The sequence below is a fragment of the Salminus brasiliensis genome, chromosome 1 (genome assembly GCF_030463535.1).
Source record: "Salminus brasiliensis chromosome 1, fSalBra1.hap2, whole genome shotgun sequence".
Lineage (NCBI taxonomy): Eukaryota > Metazoa > Chordata > Actinopteri > Characiformes > Bryconidae > Salminus > Salminus brasiliensis.
Genome location: NC_132878.1, coordinates 64724710 through 64737881, shown reverse-complemented (window position 1 = coordinate 64737881; position 13172 = coordinate 64724710). Strand labels below are relative to the sequence as shown.

At 39.0% G+C, this 13172-nt stretch overlaps 1 protein-coding gene across 1 annotated transcript in view; it reads right to left on the bottom strand.

Annotated features, from left to right (window-relative positions):
* The window catches only part of pkib (protein kinase (cAMP-dependent, catalytic) inhibitor beta), a 29914-nt gene extending 17293 nt beyond the window's left edge, over window positions 1-12621 (bottom strand). Inside the window, exon 1 of the mRNA XM_072656585.1 lies at window positions 12477-12621. The gene's annotated coding sequence lies outside the window, so the exon portion shown is untranslated. The remainder of the gene's footprint in view (window positions 1-12476) is intronic.
* Window positions 12622-13172: the final 551 nt, after the last annotated feature.

Genomic DNA, 13172 nt, shown 5'->3' with positions numbered 1-13172 from the left:
CCAGATGATTTCTAGAAACCTGACACTCACCACTACTGAAAGCACACATTTGGAGCAAGGACTGCCCAAAGTCAAATAAGTTGTTAACAAGGTCCAATTTTTTATTGACAGTATTACCACTGAAAAAATTAAGCAACTATTAAATTAAATTTAAAAAGTAAGTGGAAAATCATAAAAGCTTAAAGAGTAATATTATTTAAGATTAGTTTACCAAGGCAAGCATAGGCTAGCTACCTATATTTTGTGCCTCAACAGGTTTCTGTAACCAAGAACGAATACAAATAAAGGTATTTTTCCCACAATCTAGTGGTGAGTGCCAGGTTTCTAGAAATCATCTGGACATATGCTATCTAATTATTTTAGCCAAGATTATGCTTCAGTATATTTTTTACCAACTATATGCAAGTTTCTCATCTTTAGCTTTAAATATTCCCATTTAATTCCCATAATTACTCGTTAATTCCTGCTAACTCCCATGGCAAATTTCTTAACTTTGTAAATTCTCTGAATATTGCAACCATAAGTGTCATTGGGAAAAAAATAGCAGAAAATAGACAAAACGTATGAAAGCAGTCAAAGCACTAAAACCACAGACATTACAGTGAGTTTCCATGGTTCCACAGTGCTGACTTAACTGTTTTGGTAACTTCTGAGAAAGCTCCTGACTGCTGCTGGCTGTGAATAATGTCTGCTAATGTCATCTAGAGGACGCTCTGCAAGAAATCAGTGGTAAAAAAACACAAAGAATTTGAACTTAACCAGGCTTAAAATACCCAGAAGCAAAATCCATTAAAGCATGACTAGATTAGCCCCTAGTAATTATTGAAAAATATATGCAAGCTGCTGAATAGTAAGTGAATCTTAAGAATAATAACTGATTTACAATCTTTAAATTTAAAGGAAAAACATGTAGGCAGGGCCCATAAACAAGCACCAGTGATCATTCACACAGGATTGGAACAGAAAGTCTGAACAACTTAAATGACCTTCCGTCATGCATGGACAACAGGAGGACTTGGTTAGCTAACTAGAGGCCGGTCACCACTGTTACAGAACAGATAAACCTCATCCACCTTCAAGCTGGGGACATGGAAAGAGCCAGCCGATGCTTCTTTCTAACACTGAACAGGATTAGAATGGGACTGTCATGGCGAAGGCTTCTCAGTGTGCTCTGATTCTCAGGAAGCTTACATTGACACAGATAAGTGGATGAGCTGTGAAAAGTAGGTCTGCAGCACCAGAGCCACTGTGGGCTTCTTGCAAGTCCTGGGATAATGCAGTTCTTACACACGGGGCTGTGTGAATGAAGCATGAATGAACTCAGGTTCACTGATTGTGGAGGGCAAGGCCTCGCAGAACTCAGCTGGAGTGTATACAATAAACTTAGCTTAAGACTTTCACTCACTTCCTACAGATCATTTTTGCCTGGTCAGTTACAATACATACAATAAGTTTCTTGTGACAGATAAAGATTAGACTAAATCATGCTGCAGCATTGTTTAAAACATACACAATCTAGACATCTGTAGCGCACATAATAAAAATGTTAAAAATCAGATCAAAAATATTATGTTCCTTAATACCCTGGAAAATGTAGGTAAACAGTGCATTTCCTAAAGGGTTACATTTTTCCTGTATCTTGTAATTTTTTTTACTTATAATGTTTGTATGGGTTTATTCACCAAAAGCAGTCAAAATTAACGGCTACAGTTTAACGCCTACAGATTTAACGCCTACAGATTACGGTTTATTTTCCATAATAAAGCCCCTTTAAAATGATTAATGCTATAACACTATATTCATGCTAAAGGTAAGGATTTGATGTGCTTTGCAACCACAAGGATGTTTTAGGTCCCGATTTACCAATTCTACCAGCCTGTATTGCTGTGACAGAGCCTCACATATGAGCAAGAAACCACTACCTCCTAAAAAGAGTGTTGTTTTCAATATAAGGCAACTAATTAATTATAATTTTTTTTTGTGCAGAAATCGCTAAGTTTGTTTTAACACTTTGTTTTTACATTCATTCCTGCTATAATGCCATTGAAAACTGTACTGTAGATTGCATATTTACTAATGGCTCACTGAAAAGTAGGAAATAGTGTCAGATAGAAAAACCTATAGCGTGGCTACATCGCAGCAGCTAAGCACTTTTACTTAGCTTAACAGGACAGTATTGGTTGAGGGTTTCCCACAAGCTTGCCTAAAGCAGAGCAGATCCCACAAAGACTATGCAGTGCACCTACACTAAAGCGTTAGAAGTACATTATGCACTGTAAATGATGTGGTGTGAAGCTGTTGATTAGCATGACTAATGTACATTACAAATTTTGCACTGAATATGGATTAGATCATGGAGTCCTAAACATCCCTTTAATTAAAGTTAGTTAAATGTAACATAATTAGTGTTTTAGTGCAGAGAGACACTTCTCATCTGTTGGTAGGGCCCAGGAGCAAAAAATACCAATTCCCACATTAAGCAAAAATCAGATTAAAAGGAAAACAGAAAGCTTTAAACAGCTAATCGTGTACATGTATATGACAACCCATCACACAGGTTTGTTGTGGTGCTTTACCTACAGCTGAGCTTGGTAAGAAAACAAAAAGCTGCTGCTAGATATTTTCTACATGGGTGGTAAGCAACTGGAACACATGTGGCTAAAGGACGTCTCCCACTGTGTGTGAAAACATGACTTCCAGCATTGTCTTCACCTCACAAACACAGACAAAACAAAATATCCGACTATTCACAACCCCTAAAATAAAAACATCCCCAAGACTGAGAACGTTCAGGATTCAGGAGGTTTTTCGCTTCATTTCGGAGGGTTCTAGCTGAACGGCCGAGTTCTAACTGAATTTACTCAGGATTCTATTCGCTCCTGTCATTTTAACTACAGCTACGTGGTTGACACATCTGTGTAAGACGAACAGAAATAATTAGTTTAGCATTACGTTGCTGCCTTAAGCCATCTCCATAGTTCACTTCATCATGGCAGACACACAACCTAAAAATAACAGCGCTGAGTACATTCACATCCAATCAGCTATAGCAGTGGGAGAAACACAAAAACATATTTAGCAGTGGCAAATTAAGATGAACCGAGGGTCTGCAAGATGGAAAAAAAAGAAAAATGACTTAAATGTATGCCCATTTGTAGCAAATGCTGATATGCAGTGCTGGGAGTAATGGGACGAAACCCACACAAGCAGGCTAGAAGCATATTACACAGATTAGAAGCAATTCAGAAATTCGTCTTCTTGAGTGCTTTAAATGAAGAGCTGAGGTTTCGCTTCTGTGCAGTGTATGTCCACACTGAATGTCTTTCCCACTGGCACTGGATCTTCTCAAACAAACAGCCCAGTTTCTCAAGGGCCCATCAGGGGTGCACTGGGTGCACTGGGTGCACTAGAAAAAAAAAAGACTTTGTGACATCAATGACTTCAGTAGCATCAAACATAATTCAAAGCCCTATTTGGACTGTGAATAAGGCCAGGCTAATTGGTGCCAAATGGGCCGTCCAATGGATCACACTGGGCCATATGAATTAGTTCACTCAGTGTGTTTGCTCAGGGGCTTTAGTATGCCATTGCTATGGCACCAGCAATCACATAAAAAAATAGATTTTTAGTTTGGCAGGCCAAAGCCATGCTGAACAAAAAGGATGGATGCAGTTTGTAACAACAAGGTCAAATAGTATAATATGTGATACAGAGTTATCATTATTATGTGTTCCCTGTGCATTGGCATGTAAAAGTTGGTTTATTTGTTAGAACTAGTAAAAAAAAAAACCTTATTATAGGTGAAACTAAAGCAAATTACGCCTGGGTGATTGGGCAATTCAATCGCGTATCTGCATATATGCATTGGGAAACAGCCCTGATCAACTAAAGAGGACTTATTTATTTCAACCAGCTTGCTGCTAAATAATGTTAAACAATATGTATGTAAATTAATAATATAATAATAGCAATAATATGAGATTTCATTACACTTTACTGTTACAACAGTGGATTATTAGAGGACATCATTGGGAGTAGATTTACCACCACTGTTGCTGAGTGGTGCGACAAACAGTCTGGGGTAAATACTCATAATACTGCTTACCTTCAGTGTTCCTATGGTCCGAAAGTTGTGAGTTGTGAAAGTGTTTCCCAAAGACATCTATATCTCAATTACATAGCAGCTCTACTAAAACATCATAAAACATCTGTTGTTGCACATGGGCTTTGTTGAAATGTGCTGTTCAGTGTTGAAGTTTCCAGAAGAAAACAAGGATTTTGTGATAGAAGAAAAGGTGCAATAAGTAATAATAGCAGTCAGAGTACCGGGGTATTGATGACAGGGTTGTAGGTTCGATACCTGTTGGGCTCCCTGGGTACCGGAGCGATTTGTTTTGTCTTGTCTAATGTAACTTTTCTGTACATGCGGAACTTGTTGAATGCACGTGCTGCCACATCAGACTAAACAGCTTCAGGTCTCAGCTCTCAACATTATTTCAAACGGGCTCATTTCAAACTGCCTCAGGAATGGCTTCAGAGAACAAGCTTAGCCAAGTTATGCCAAGTGTTAACAGGGCCTTTGTCTCCATTTCATGCAGTTTCTAAATCCAGCTAGAAACAAATGCCCCTGAGGGATTTGCTACAATCTCTTTGAACCGGATAGCCAACTGGATCTTATAGAGCTTTTGAAGTTAGCAGAGGCCCTTATCTGCTTTTATGTGATGCTGTAACACATCACATGATGAGACGTGCATTAATCCGAATGGATGGAAGCTTGCTAATGAACACAGCGCTGGAGAGATAACACATTTTTGCGCCTAGCTTCACAAACAACAGTTTGAAAAGCAGTAACCTCAGAGACTGTGTTATGTCTTTATCAGGGGAATCGATGACTGACTGGAGGTAAACACATCTCACAATTTCCATCGCATCTGCATAATGCTGGCAAGATCACTACTTCCTTCATGTCTTCATCATTGGCCTGAAAGACCCAAAAAGCTTTTGTACGCACTGTCACACTGCAGGTTGTGTCTTTCATGTGTTGTCCAACACACTCAAAATCAGATTCTGGGGCCTAATATCCTTTACTTTACTCTATTTTAACTCTATACTTTATAACCCTAGGCCACCACTGATCCACCAGAAACATATGATTTATATTTTTAAAAACTACAGACTGTGGGCAGAGTAATTAAGTCGTATTGATAAAGTCACTGTGGCCAGTCTCTTCTGGCTGCTTCCAGATTTCTATATTTCAAGTAGCTAAAGTGTTTTAAATGACTAAAAGTGCTTCAGTTTTTTTTTTTTTTTTTTTGTGGGATGGGTTTGGGTTATGAATGATTTAATGAAAGAATTCTTAACAATAAATGAAAATAATGGAAGTGTGGTAGTGTCACATATCATGTAAATGTTAAAACACACGGATGGGATGAGAAAATGTGCTACTGTAAACCTACTTGCTCTGAACATCACAGTAAAAGTGTGGTGTGTTTTAGGAAGCTGTCCATATGTGTCAAAAAGCTTGTAGAGATCTACTCGTCCAGCATTTCTTCTAAAATCAGGAGTGTCAATTGGGAATCTTCCCCTTTCTTCAGGAACAGCCTCTACTCTTCTGGGAATGTCTTTTACATTGCAGTGGAAAGTCACCAGTGAGGTCAAGTACTAATGTTAGTTGAATAGTTCTGGATCACAAATGCCACTCCAACTAATCCCAAATGTATTGCATGGAAGTTTCCCAGTACAGAGAACACAGATGTATTGCTCCAATGCTGTGGGGCTTGCTGATGCTTGGCACAGGGCATAGAGCATTCTTGTTTTATTAGCAAATTAGCTTCATATGGTGATTATACAAGCTGTACACAAATGAACAATTAGGTCAGCAATAGGTGCCCCTTAAAGTAGATTTCACTAATTTAAAAGGATGTCTGGATACAATTGGATACATAGTGTATTCAATCTTCCACTTTAGACAGTATTGATTCAAATTGTGCCATTTTCTCTTCACCTACATTTTCCTTGTCCATAGAATGCACGCTCAACTGTCCCTAAAGGCCATAATAAATTATTCATTTCTACAAGCAGAGAGAGATCCTGGGAGAGATCGATTGTGAGATTGTGAGTGCTATTTCTGCTTTTCTAATGCTCCATCTATCCTGTTGCAGGCAATTATCAGTGTAAACAGAGCCTTTATTGAACTAAAAAGTGAGAGTTATAAAGCTTGGGTAGGTGTGTGACAACTGCCTCTATTTACCTGACATCTGTGCAGCTGAATGCAGACAATAATGTGTCACAGCCTCGTCCTGGTACAAAATGTGTTCTTGGTTTGTGGCAGGACATTAAGGACGCCTCAAAGCCCAGATTGAGGTTTATTTTTAGCGCCCGGTGATGACTCTCTCAGATCCAGCGATTTATGATAGCGCAGCAGGTTCTGTGGCGCTTCATCATTTCCCAGTGTTTGACCTTAAACAAGCCCTGATGCTGTAGATTGGGATTACCATTGTCATACAGGCTCTCTGTTGTATTTAACCTAGCTATTAAGGGGGGGGAATATGGCGGAAATATCACAACACTTGAGGGAGTTTTCAATAGAGATTCCACAATTCTCTTTTTGTGACATTTATACTATAAACCTCCGAATTAATCACAAATGAACAACACAACAATGTAAAATATTGCTTTAAAACTATACACACCAGGTGTGATTTGGTTTTCCACACTGCAAATCAAACTAATAAATGGGCAAACAATGACATTTGGCTCATCCTGAAAGATTAAAAAACAGACAATGGAGAGTTAAGTAAATTTAATGAGCCTGTTTGCACACAGCTTGGATATCCATATCTACAACCTGATTTACTGTTGCATCCTGTATCGTTAGACTCTTGCATTACACAAATGCCAGGCAGCCAATAGCGGTTCAGCACAACTGGGCTTTCCTTTTCTTACTCAGCAACTGACGCTTTTCACTCAAGATGGGCATCTACAAGTAGGCAGTCATCCTCAAAATACTCACACACTCCACTACAGCACATAAAGAAACACACAGCTAAAATCACATCACACAGTGAGTGTGTGTGCCGTTCAGGGTAGATTTAATGCAGGATTGGATCTGGTTCATCTCATTCATACCTCTGATATATCCAGCATTTTCTGCATCGATACCATTGTGTCATGTACAATTTTAATGAACCAATATGTATTATGGTATTTAGTTTGTTCTGAGATTTGAGTAAGAACTGAGATCTGAACTAAATTAAATAATGGCTGAATGAACTGCCTTCTAAACAGCTACAGTTTATACAGATACTGTAAACTATGGTTGTTGTTTGTGCTTAATTTTATGAGACATGCAGTTGTTCAGAAAAGCACACTGCGATGTAAGGCTACACACATTTTGCAGCCTAAAACTACCGCTGATCCATCAATGTCAGCTCAGATGCGGTTAGCCAGAGAAGAGTCGCCAGCTGGTAGGGTAGGTCCAGGTGGTGAAACAGTAAAACTGCATAAGATAAGCCAGCTACAATATAGATCACAGCGAGGACACACTGCATTGTTGCTTTTTTCAAAGAGGCAGATTTGTAATCATTTGATGGAGTGAAGACCGGCAAGCATCATGTGTCTCATGCTGCAGAACAATCAGTCACAGGCTGAATTAGTTACAGGCTGAATTACGGGATGGGTGACAATCAGCCCTGGGGCTTTGCCAGTGAAACACCAGCTCAGAAGCTGTCAGGGCTTTCACTAACGCCTTCACAACTCACAGAGGAAAGCTAAAACAGATGGAACTTCTTTAGCTGCTGAGAGACACTGAGAGAGGCAGACAAGAGAGAGAGAGCGAGCGAGCAAGAGAGATAGAGAGAGAGAGAAGGAGACTTCAGTGATGCATATTCAGTTTAACAAGGTCAGATCTGAACTGTTAGATACGGTTAGCTGACAATGAATGAAAGGTAATCTCCAAAAGTCCAAAAGATTTAAAATAAGCTCTGCTCCATTATTAGCTGCTGATTTGTATTAATTCTTTCTAGTACAATCACTAATGGTTTAAGTTACATTCATAGGAGGGTTACAGGATATGAAAAAAAAATAGTAGTATTGCTATAATGATAATGATATATATGTAAGAGAGGGGGGAGAATTGAGAAGAGTTCGGGTGGCTTTGTGGTATGTGGGGCCAGAAATGACAGGTGACAAGGTGGTGGAGTGTTGCACAGACTTGTTGTAGACATGTGAATTCGGTAGAGATTAAATTTATAGGATGTTAGATTAGGAAGGCTCCTACCAATTTTCCCCTTTTTTTCATAACTCCACTTTCCAAGTAAACAAAAAAGTAACATTTCAGTACATTAATATTGGTCAATTAATTCTTACATTTTGACACAATGTAAATAACAGCTGCCATATTCAAATAATCATTTAGTATTTTGATTTTAGTGTAAAATTGGAATCTTAAATCATTTGTTGAAGGCTGTAAATAATAAACACCGATGCATCCAAAATGATATATAATTAAATATATAGTTAGAATACTCAGAATACCTCACATTTATTGGAATACCATATTCAAATATAGTAATTAAATCTCAAGGCAGATAATCAAAACATTTGTAAATGGATAATTGCATATATATATACACATGATTTATAACCTAATAATATTTTTTTTATTTATTGTTGAATTTGATAACTCATTACTGACCAGAGAATACATCAAATATATATGATATGTATAAATTAACCAAAACATGTATCCTCTAATGGTCATTGCTTTAAACATTACTAAGAAAGAAGATCATTAAAAGAACTTGTAATATAATGCGTTTGGACACCAAAGGTGCCCACAGAAGTGTTGCATCACCACAATAATGAGAACACAGAGTGCATGTGGTTAAGAGAGTAATAAATAGCGGCAAGCGCTACTGTCTATTCCCCTGGGCACAATTAACGTTGCTGGCAGGAACAATTGGAAAGTTTGTGTTATCATCAACAAGGCCAATTACCAGTCGACTCTCACTAGGAGAGCTTGGCAGGAGACCTGATGGGCTAAGAGGGCAGCTGCTTCAAAACTCACCTGATGACACGACGCCTACACAACAAATCTCCACTGTTGATTTAACAGCTACTCTCCCGGTTTAAAGCTACAGTTTAGAGAAAAAAAAAATCATATTCACACTATTTTCCCCCTTATCTCAAGTGTACTTGATCAGCCAAGACATGTTTGGCATCTGAGCAGTGCTTCTTCAATCTTTAACAAATTCCTGTAACAAGCAATGGAAACACATGACCACCAACTAGCACTGTGCAGATTGCAGACCTAAATGAGAACACACTTTGTCCCGTCTAATATATACTGTTATCTAGTCATATTAGACGTACAGAAATTCGGCTTATCATCAGGAGTTCACAAGTTCGATCCCTAAATCGAACAGCCATCTGTGGCCGATAGTCCAAGAGAGCATAATTAGCCTCGCTCTCACTGGATGGGGGAAAAAGAACCTCCCCCTCTTCTTCCATCACTCAGTGCAATGCTAGGAAACTAGGGCGTCTTTTAGCTGATGTAACAGAACTGAAAGGTCAGCGTTCTCCTCCAAGCTCGTTCAGCTATATAATGACGTTGTATTAGCAGCAGATTTCACGATGCCAGCTACTACAGTTTTAGCAATTTATAAGGGGCAAACTGCATACTCGAATAAACTGTAGGACTTCATTTAGCTCTGAGTATAGCAGCACAGCAGTAACTGCTGTATGGTGACCACTGCAGAAATGCAGTTCTATTGAAGCATGCTAGCAGGGCTGTCCTGCAGAATGTCCATTTATATAATGCCACTGACCTTGTTAAATGTGTTAGACATCATAATCATATACTGCAATTAAAACTGTTTTTTTTCAATGTACAATGGGTGTACTGGTACAGTTACCCCCTCCACCCTTAAGTTACAGTCAATGCAAAAGTGTGGTGTGAGAAAATAGTGAAGATTTGCTTCATCTGCAATATAGAGAAAGCATGGTTTCTCACCAATGACAGACAAGCTAACCATGTGTTAATGTGCTAATTGTGAACTAACAAGCCAAAATCCTATACCGAAATATCACCCTTCTCATGTCACATAGTGCTGTTTTTAAATACCATGTCAAATCAATTGTCTGATATTCATAAGCGCATATATATATACCATGACACACTGGCATTACTGAGAACATATGTAGGATATTTTAAATATTCCTTATTCAAAATATTAAAATCAGTGTGTTTTCCCACATAAAACAGCCTAAGAGGCTGAATCAGGAGCAAGGAAAGGGCACTGAGGTTATTTGAGTCAAAGCAGCCTGGAGGAGAAAGGCGTGCTGCAGGCTGCTATACATCCTCAACAACTTGAGCTGTCACGTTACATTTCTGTTGCCATCACGTGTACATTGTCCTAATGAGGAACCACACTGTGTGTGTACACACATCTCTGCACAAAGTGGCAGTACTGCTGTTTAAGCTCTGGAATATGCAGAACACTTATGAGGTTAGCGCTTATGAGGACATACAGTATGTTTGCAAAACATGGTTTGTAGGCAGTTGATCTGTGGTCTGGGGTGTTACATTTAAAATGAGGGCGTGATGTGCACATCTTGTCAGCCTCAATTTTCAATTCAGACGATCACAAAGTTTCAAAACTTCATCTGAAAAAAGGTCTTGATTTCACAGAGTTGTAATTGTATACTACACAGTTCGGTTTGGGTCTGTAATGCTAGTAAAATAATGCTCTAATGATCTATGCAGAAAGAATGCAGAAACCTGAACTGTCTCGGATAAAAGAGTATATGGTTTATACAATTGTAAATTGATATGAATATGAATTGATATCAATACAGCAAAAATAAAGAGGGTCTGAAAATGCAAGTTAACACCCTCATCTACAAGCAACAGGAGTAATAATAAGGTATATACTTTTATGATACTTACATAATACACTATATGATATTCTTGCTTATGCAATATGCACTAATGTAGTTTACTGTAGTAAACTGTAGTGATTTACTGCAGGATTCTCACAGGATTCCTGTAGAAAATCCTGTAGCATTACCTACAAATTACCTACTCATTCCACTGACTAACAGACAAGCTAACCATGTGTTAATGTGCTAATGTGCTAATTGTGAACTAACAAGCCAAAATCCTATAGCGAAATATCAATAACACAAAGGGTCCAATTAAAATACAAGTCTACACCGAGTCGGACATTAGCCAATCAATTTAACTAAGACCACTGGAAGAGACTGGGGGCCATATTGAAGTAACTGTTTAAATGTTTAATACACAGTTTAATACACATTCTTTCCATGTTTGATTCTGTATTGAAATAGGTACCCCCTCCTCCCTTAAGTTACAGTCAATGCAAAAGTGTGGTGTGAGAAAATAGTGAAGATTTGCTTCATCTGCAATACAGAGAAAGCATGGTTTCTCCCCAATGACATCAAAACCTTTTCGTGCTTAAAGACTACACTTTATACACCACACTCCTTATTGCCTCTCAGTCTCTGTCAGACCACAGTGATATAATTGAGATATACAGAACCTATAGCCCTAAGGGCTAATATCCAACTGATGTGTCCTAATGCAGTGAGGATGAGCCATTTTCAGCCTTCTCATGTCACATGTGCTGTGCATCGTTAAGCCACTGCATACTGACCAGAGCTGTATATGGATTTAAAGCGCATATGGATTCAGGTCATATTGCCACATTTTCTCTGAGAGGAACTGGCAAACTGTTTTCTCAGCAAGCAGACCACAGCTGAAACTGGACCGCAACCAAAAACAGGACCGATTCCAAGGTCAGTGAGATGACCAAGACCAACTGTGTGATTTTCTGCCATTAAAAGAAACCCGGGCAGTACATTAGGCACATTGCATCTATTTATAGTGAAAGCAGCCTAAGGGTGGTCTTGCCTTTCTGACATAATAGGGCTGCATTTCTGCTATTGCAAGCATAAGGGCATATTCTATCCTCACAGCATATAAAAAGACACACCTATAAAAGAGGCATTCATAATTTCAGTCTTTACATGAAAATGCTTTGAAATGCTAATGCTAAGCTATAGGGGATGTATAAAGGCTGTTTACTGGCTGTAACCCACATCACGTAGGGCTGATACAGAAGTGGACAGGCAGACATGAACAATGGCACACACAGACACACACACACACGCACACACACACACCGTGTGTTGGGTGAAACGCAGGCTACAGCACGCTGAAAGTGTGTTAATCCACAGTAAACACGTGTCAGCTCCATTCGCCCCAGACCGCGCTGTTATTAAGGGTCTAAACTGCAGGTTCCAGTGGAAATACTATGAAAACAACAACAACCTCGGGCAGCAGCAGCAGCAGCAGCAGCAGCAGCCGAATCCAGCAGTGAGGGAGCAACTTGCCCCTCTGACAGAAACTCACACGACCACAAAGCCGCGCGCGGTTCTCTGTGTTTTTGACTTACCGAGTGCGCGAGGCGGTGTGTGAGGGTCCCGTCGTGTAGACGAGGCTCCGTGTCAGTACACACATTGGCAGGCTACCCGCAGGGAGAAGTCCTCGGCATTATCACACCAGTTATCCTCCTCCTCCTCTTCGTGATTCTCCCTCTACCGTTCCTCCGCCGGTGACGTCACGCGCGCTCACTCAGCTGGGCGCGGGAGCGCGCACCGTTATCGCGTCCCTGAGTTTATGTTGATTATTTATTATTAAAATGTAGACAAAGCAGGTAGAATCAAGAAATAGCCAAATCATATATGCTTATTATGCTACACTTATTATTATTAATATTATTATTATTATTATTATTATTGTTGTTGTTGTTGTTGTTGTTGGCAATAGTATAATGTAAGTACTTTTGCAAATAAGTACATAAGTGTGGTACAATAATGTAAGTAAAAGCTCATAAATACTTTATGACAAGGCTTATGTAAAACTATATATAGTAATAATAATAATAATAATAATAGGTTTGAACGTGAATAATCTTAAAAAAAAACGTATAGGCCATGTTGTCTGTGTTATTGTCTACCAAGAGGCAGTGAAAAGTAAAACTGAGCAAAGTGATCAGACTCCTTGTCTCCTCCACACAGTTACTGGCCAGTTGATTCACCATACTTGTTTCCAAAAATAAAATGAGGCATGAAGGCTCCAGGACATGTTT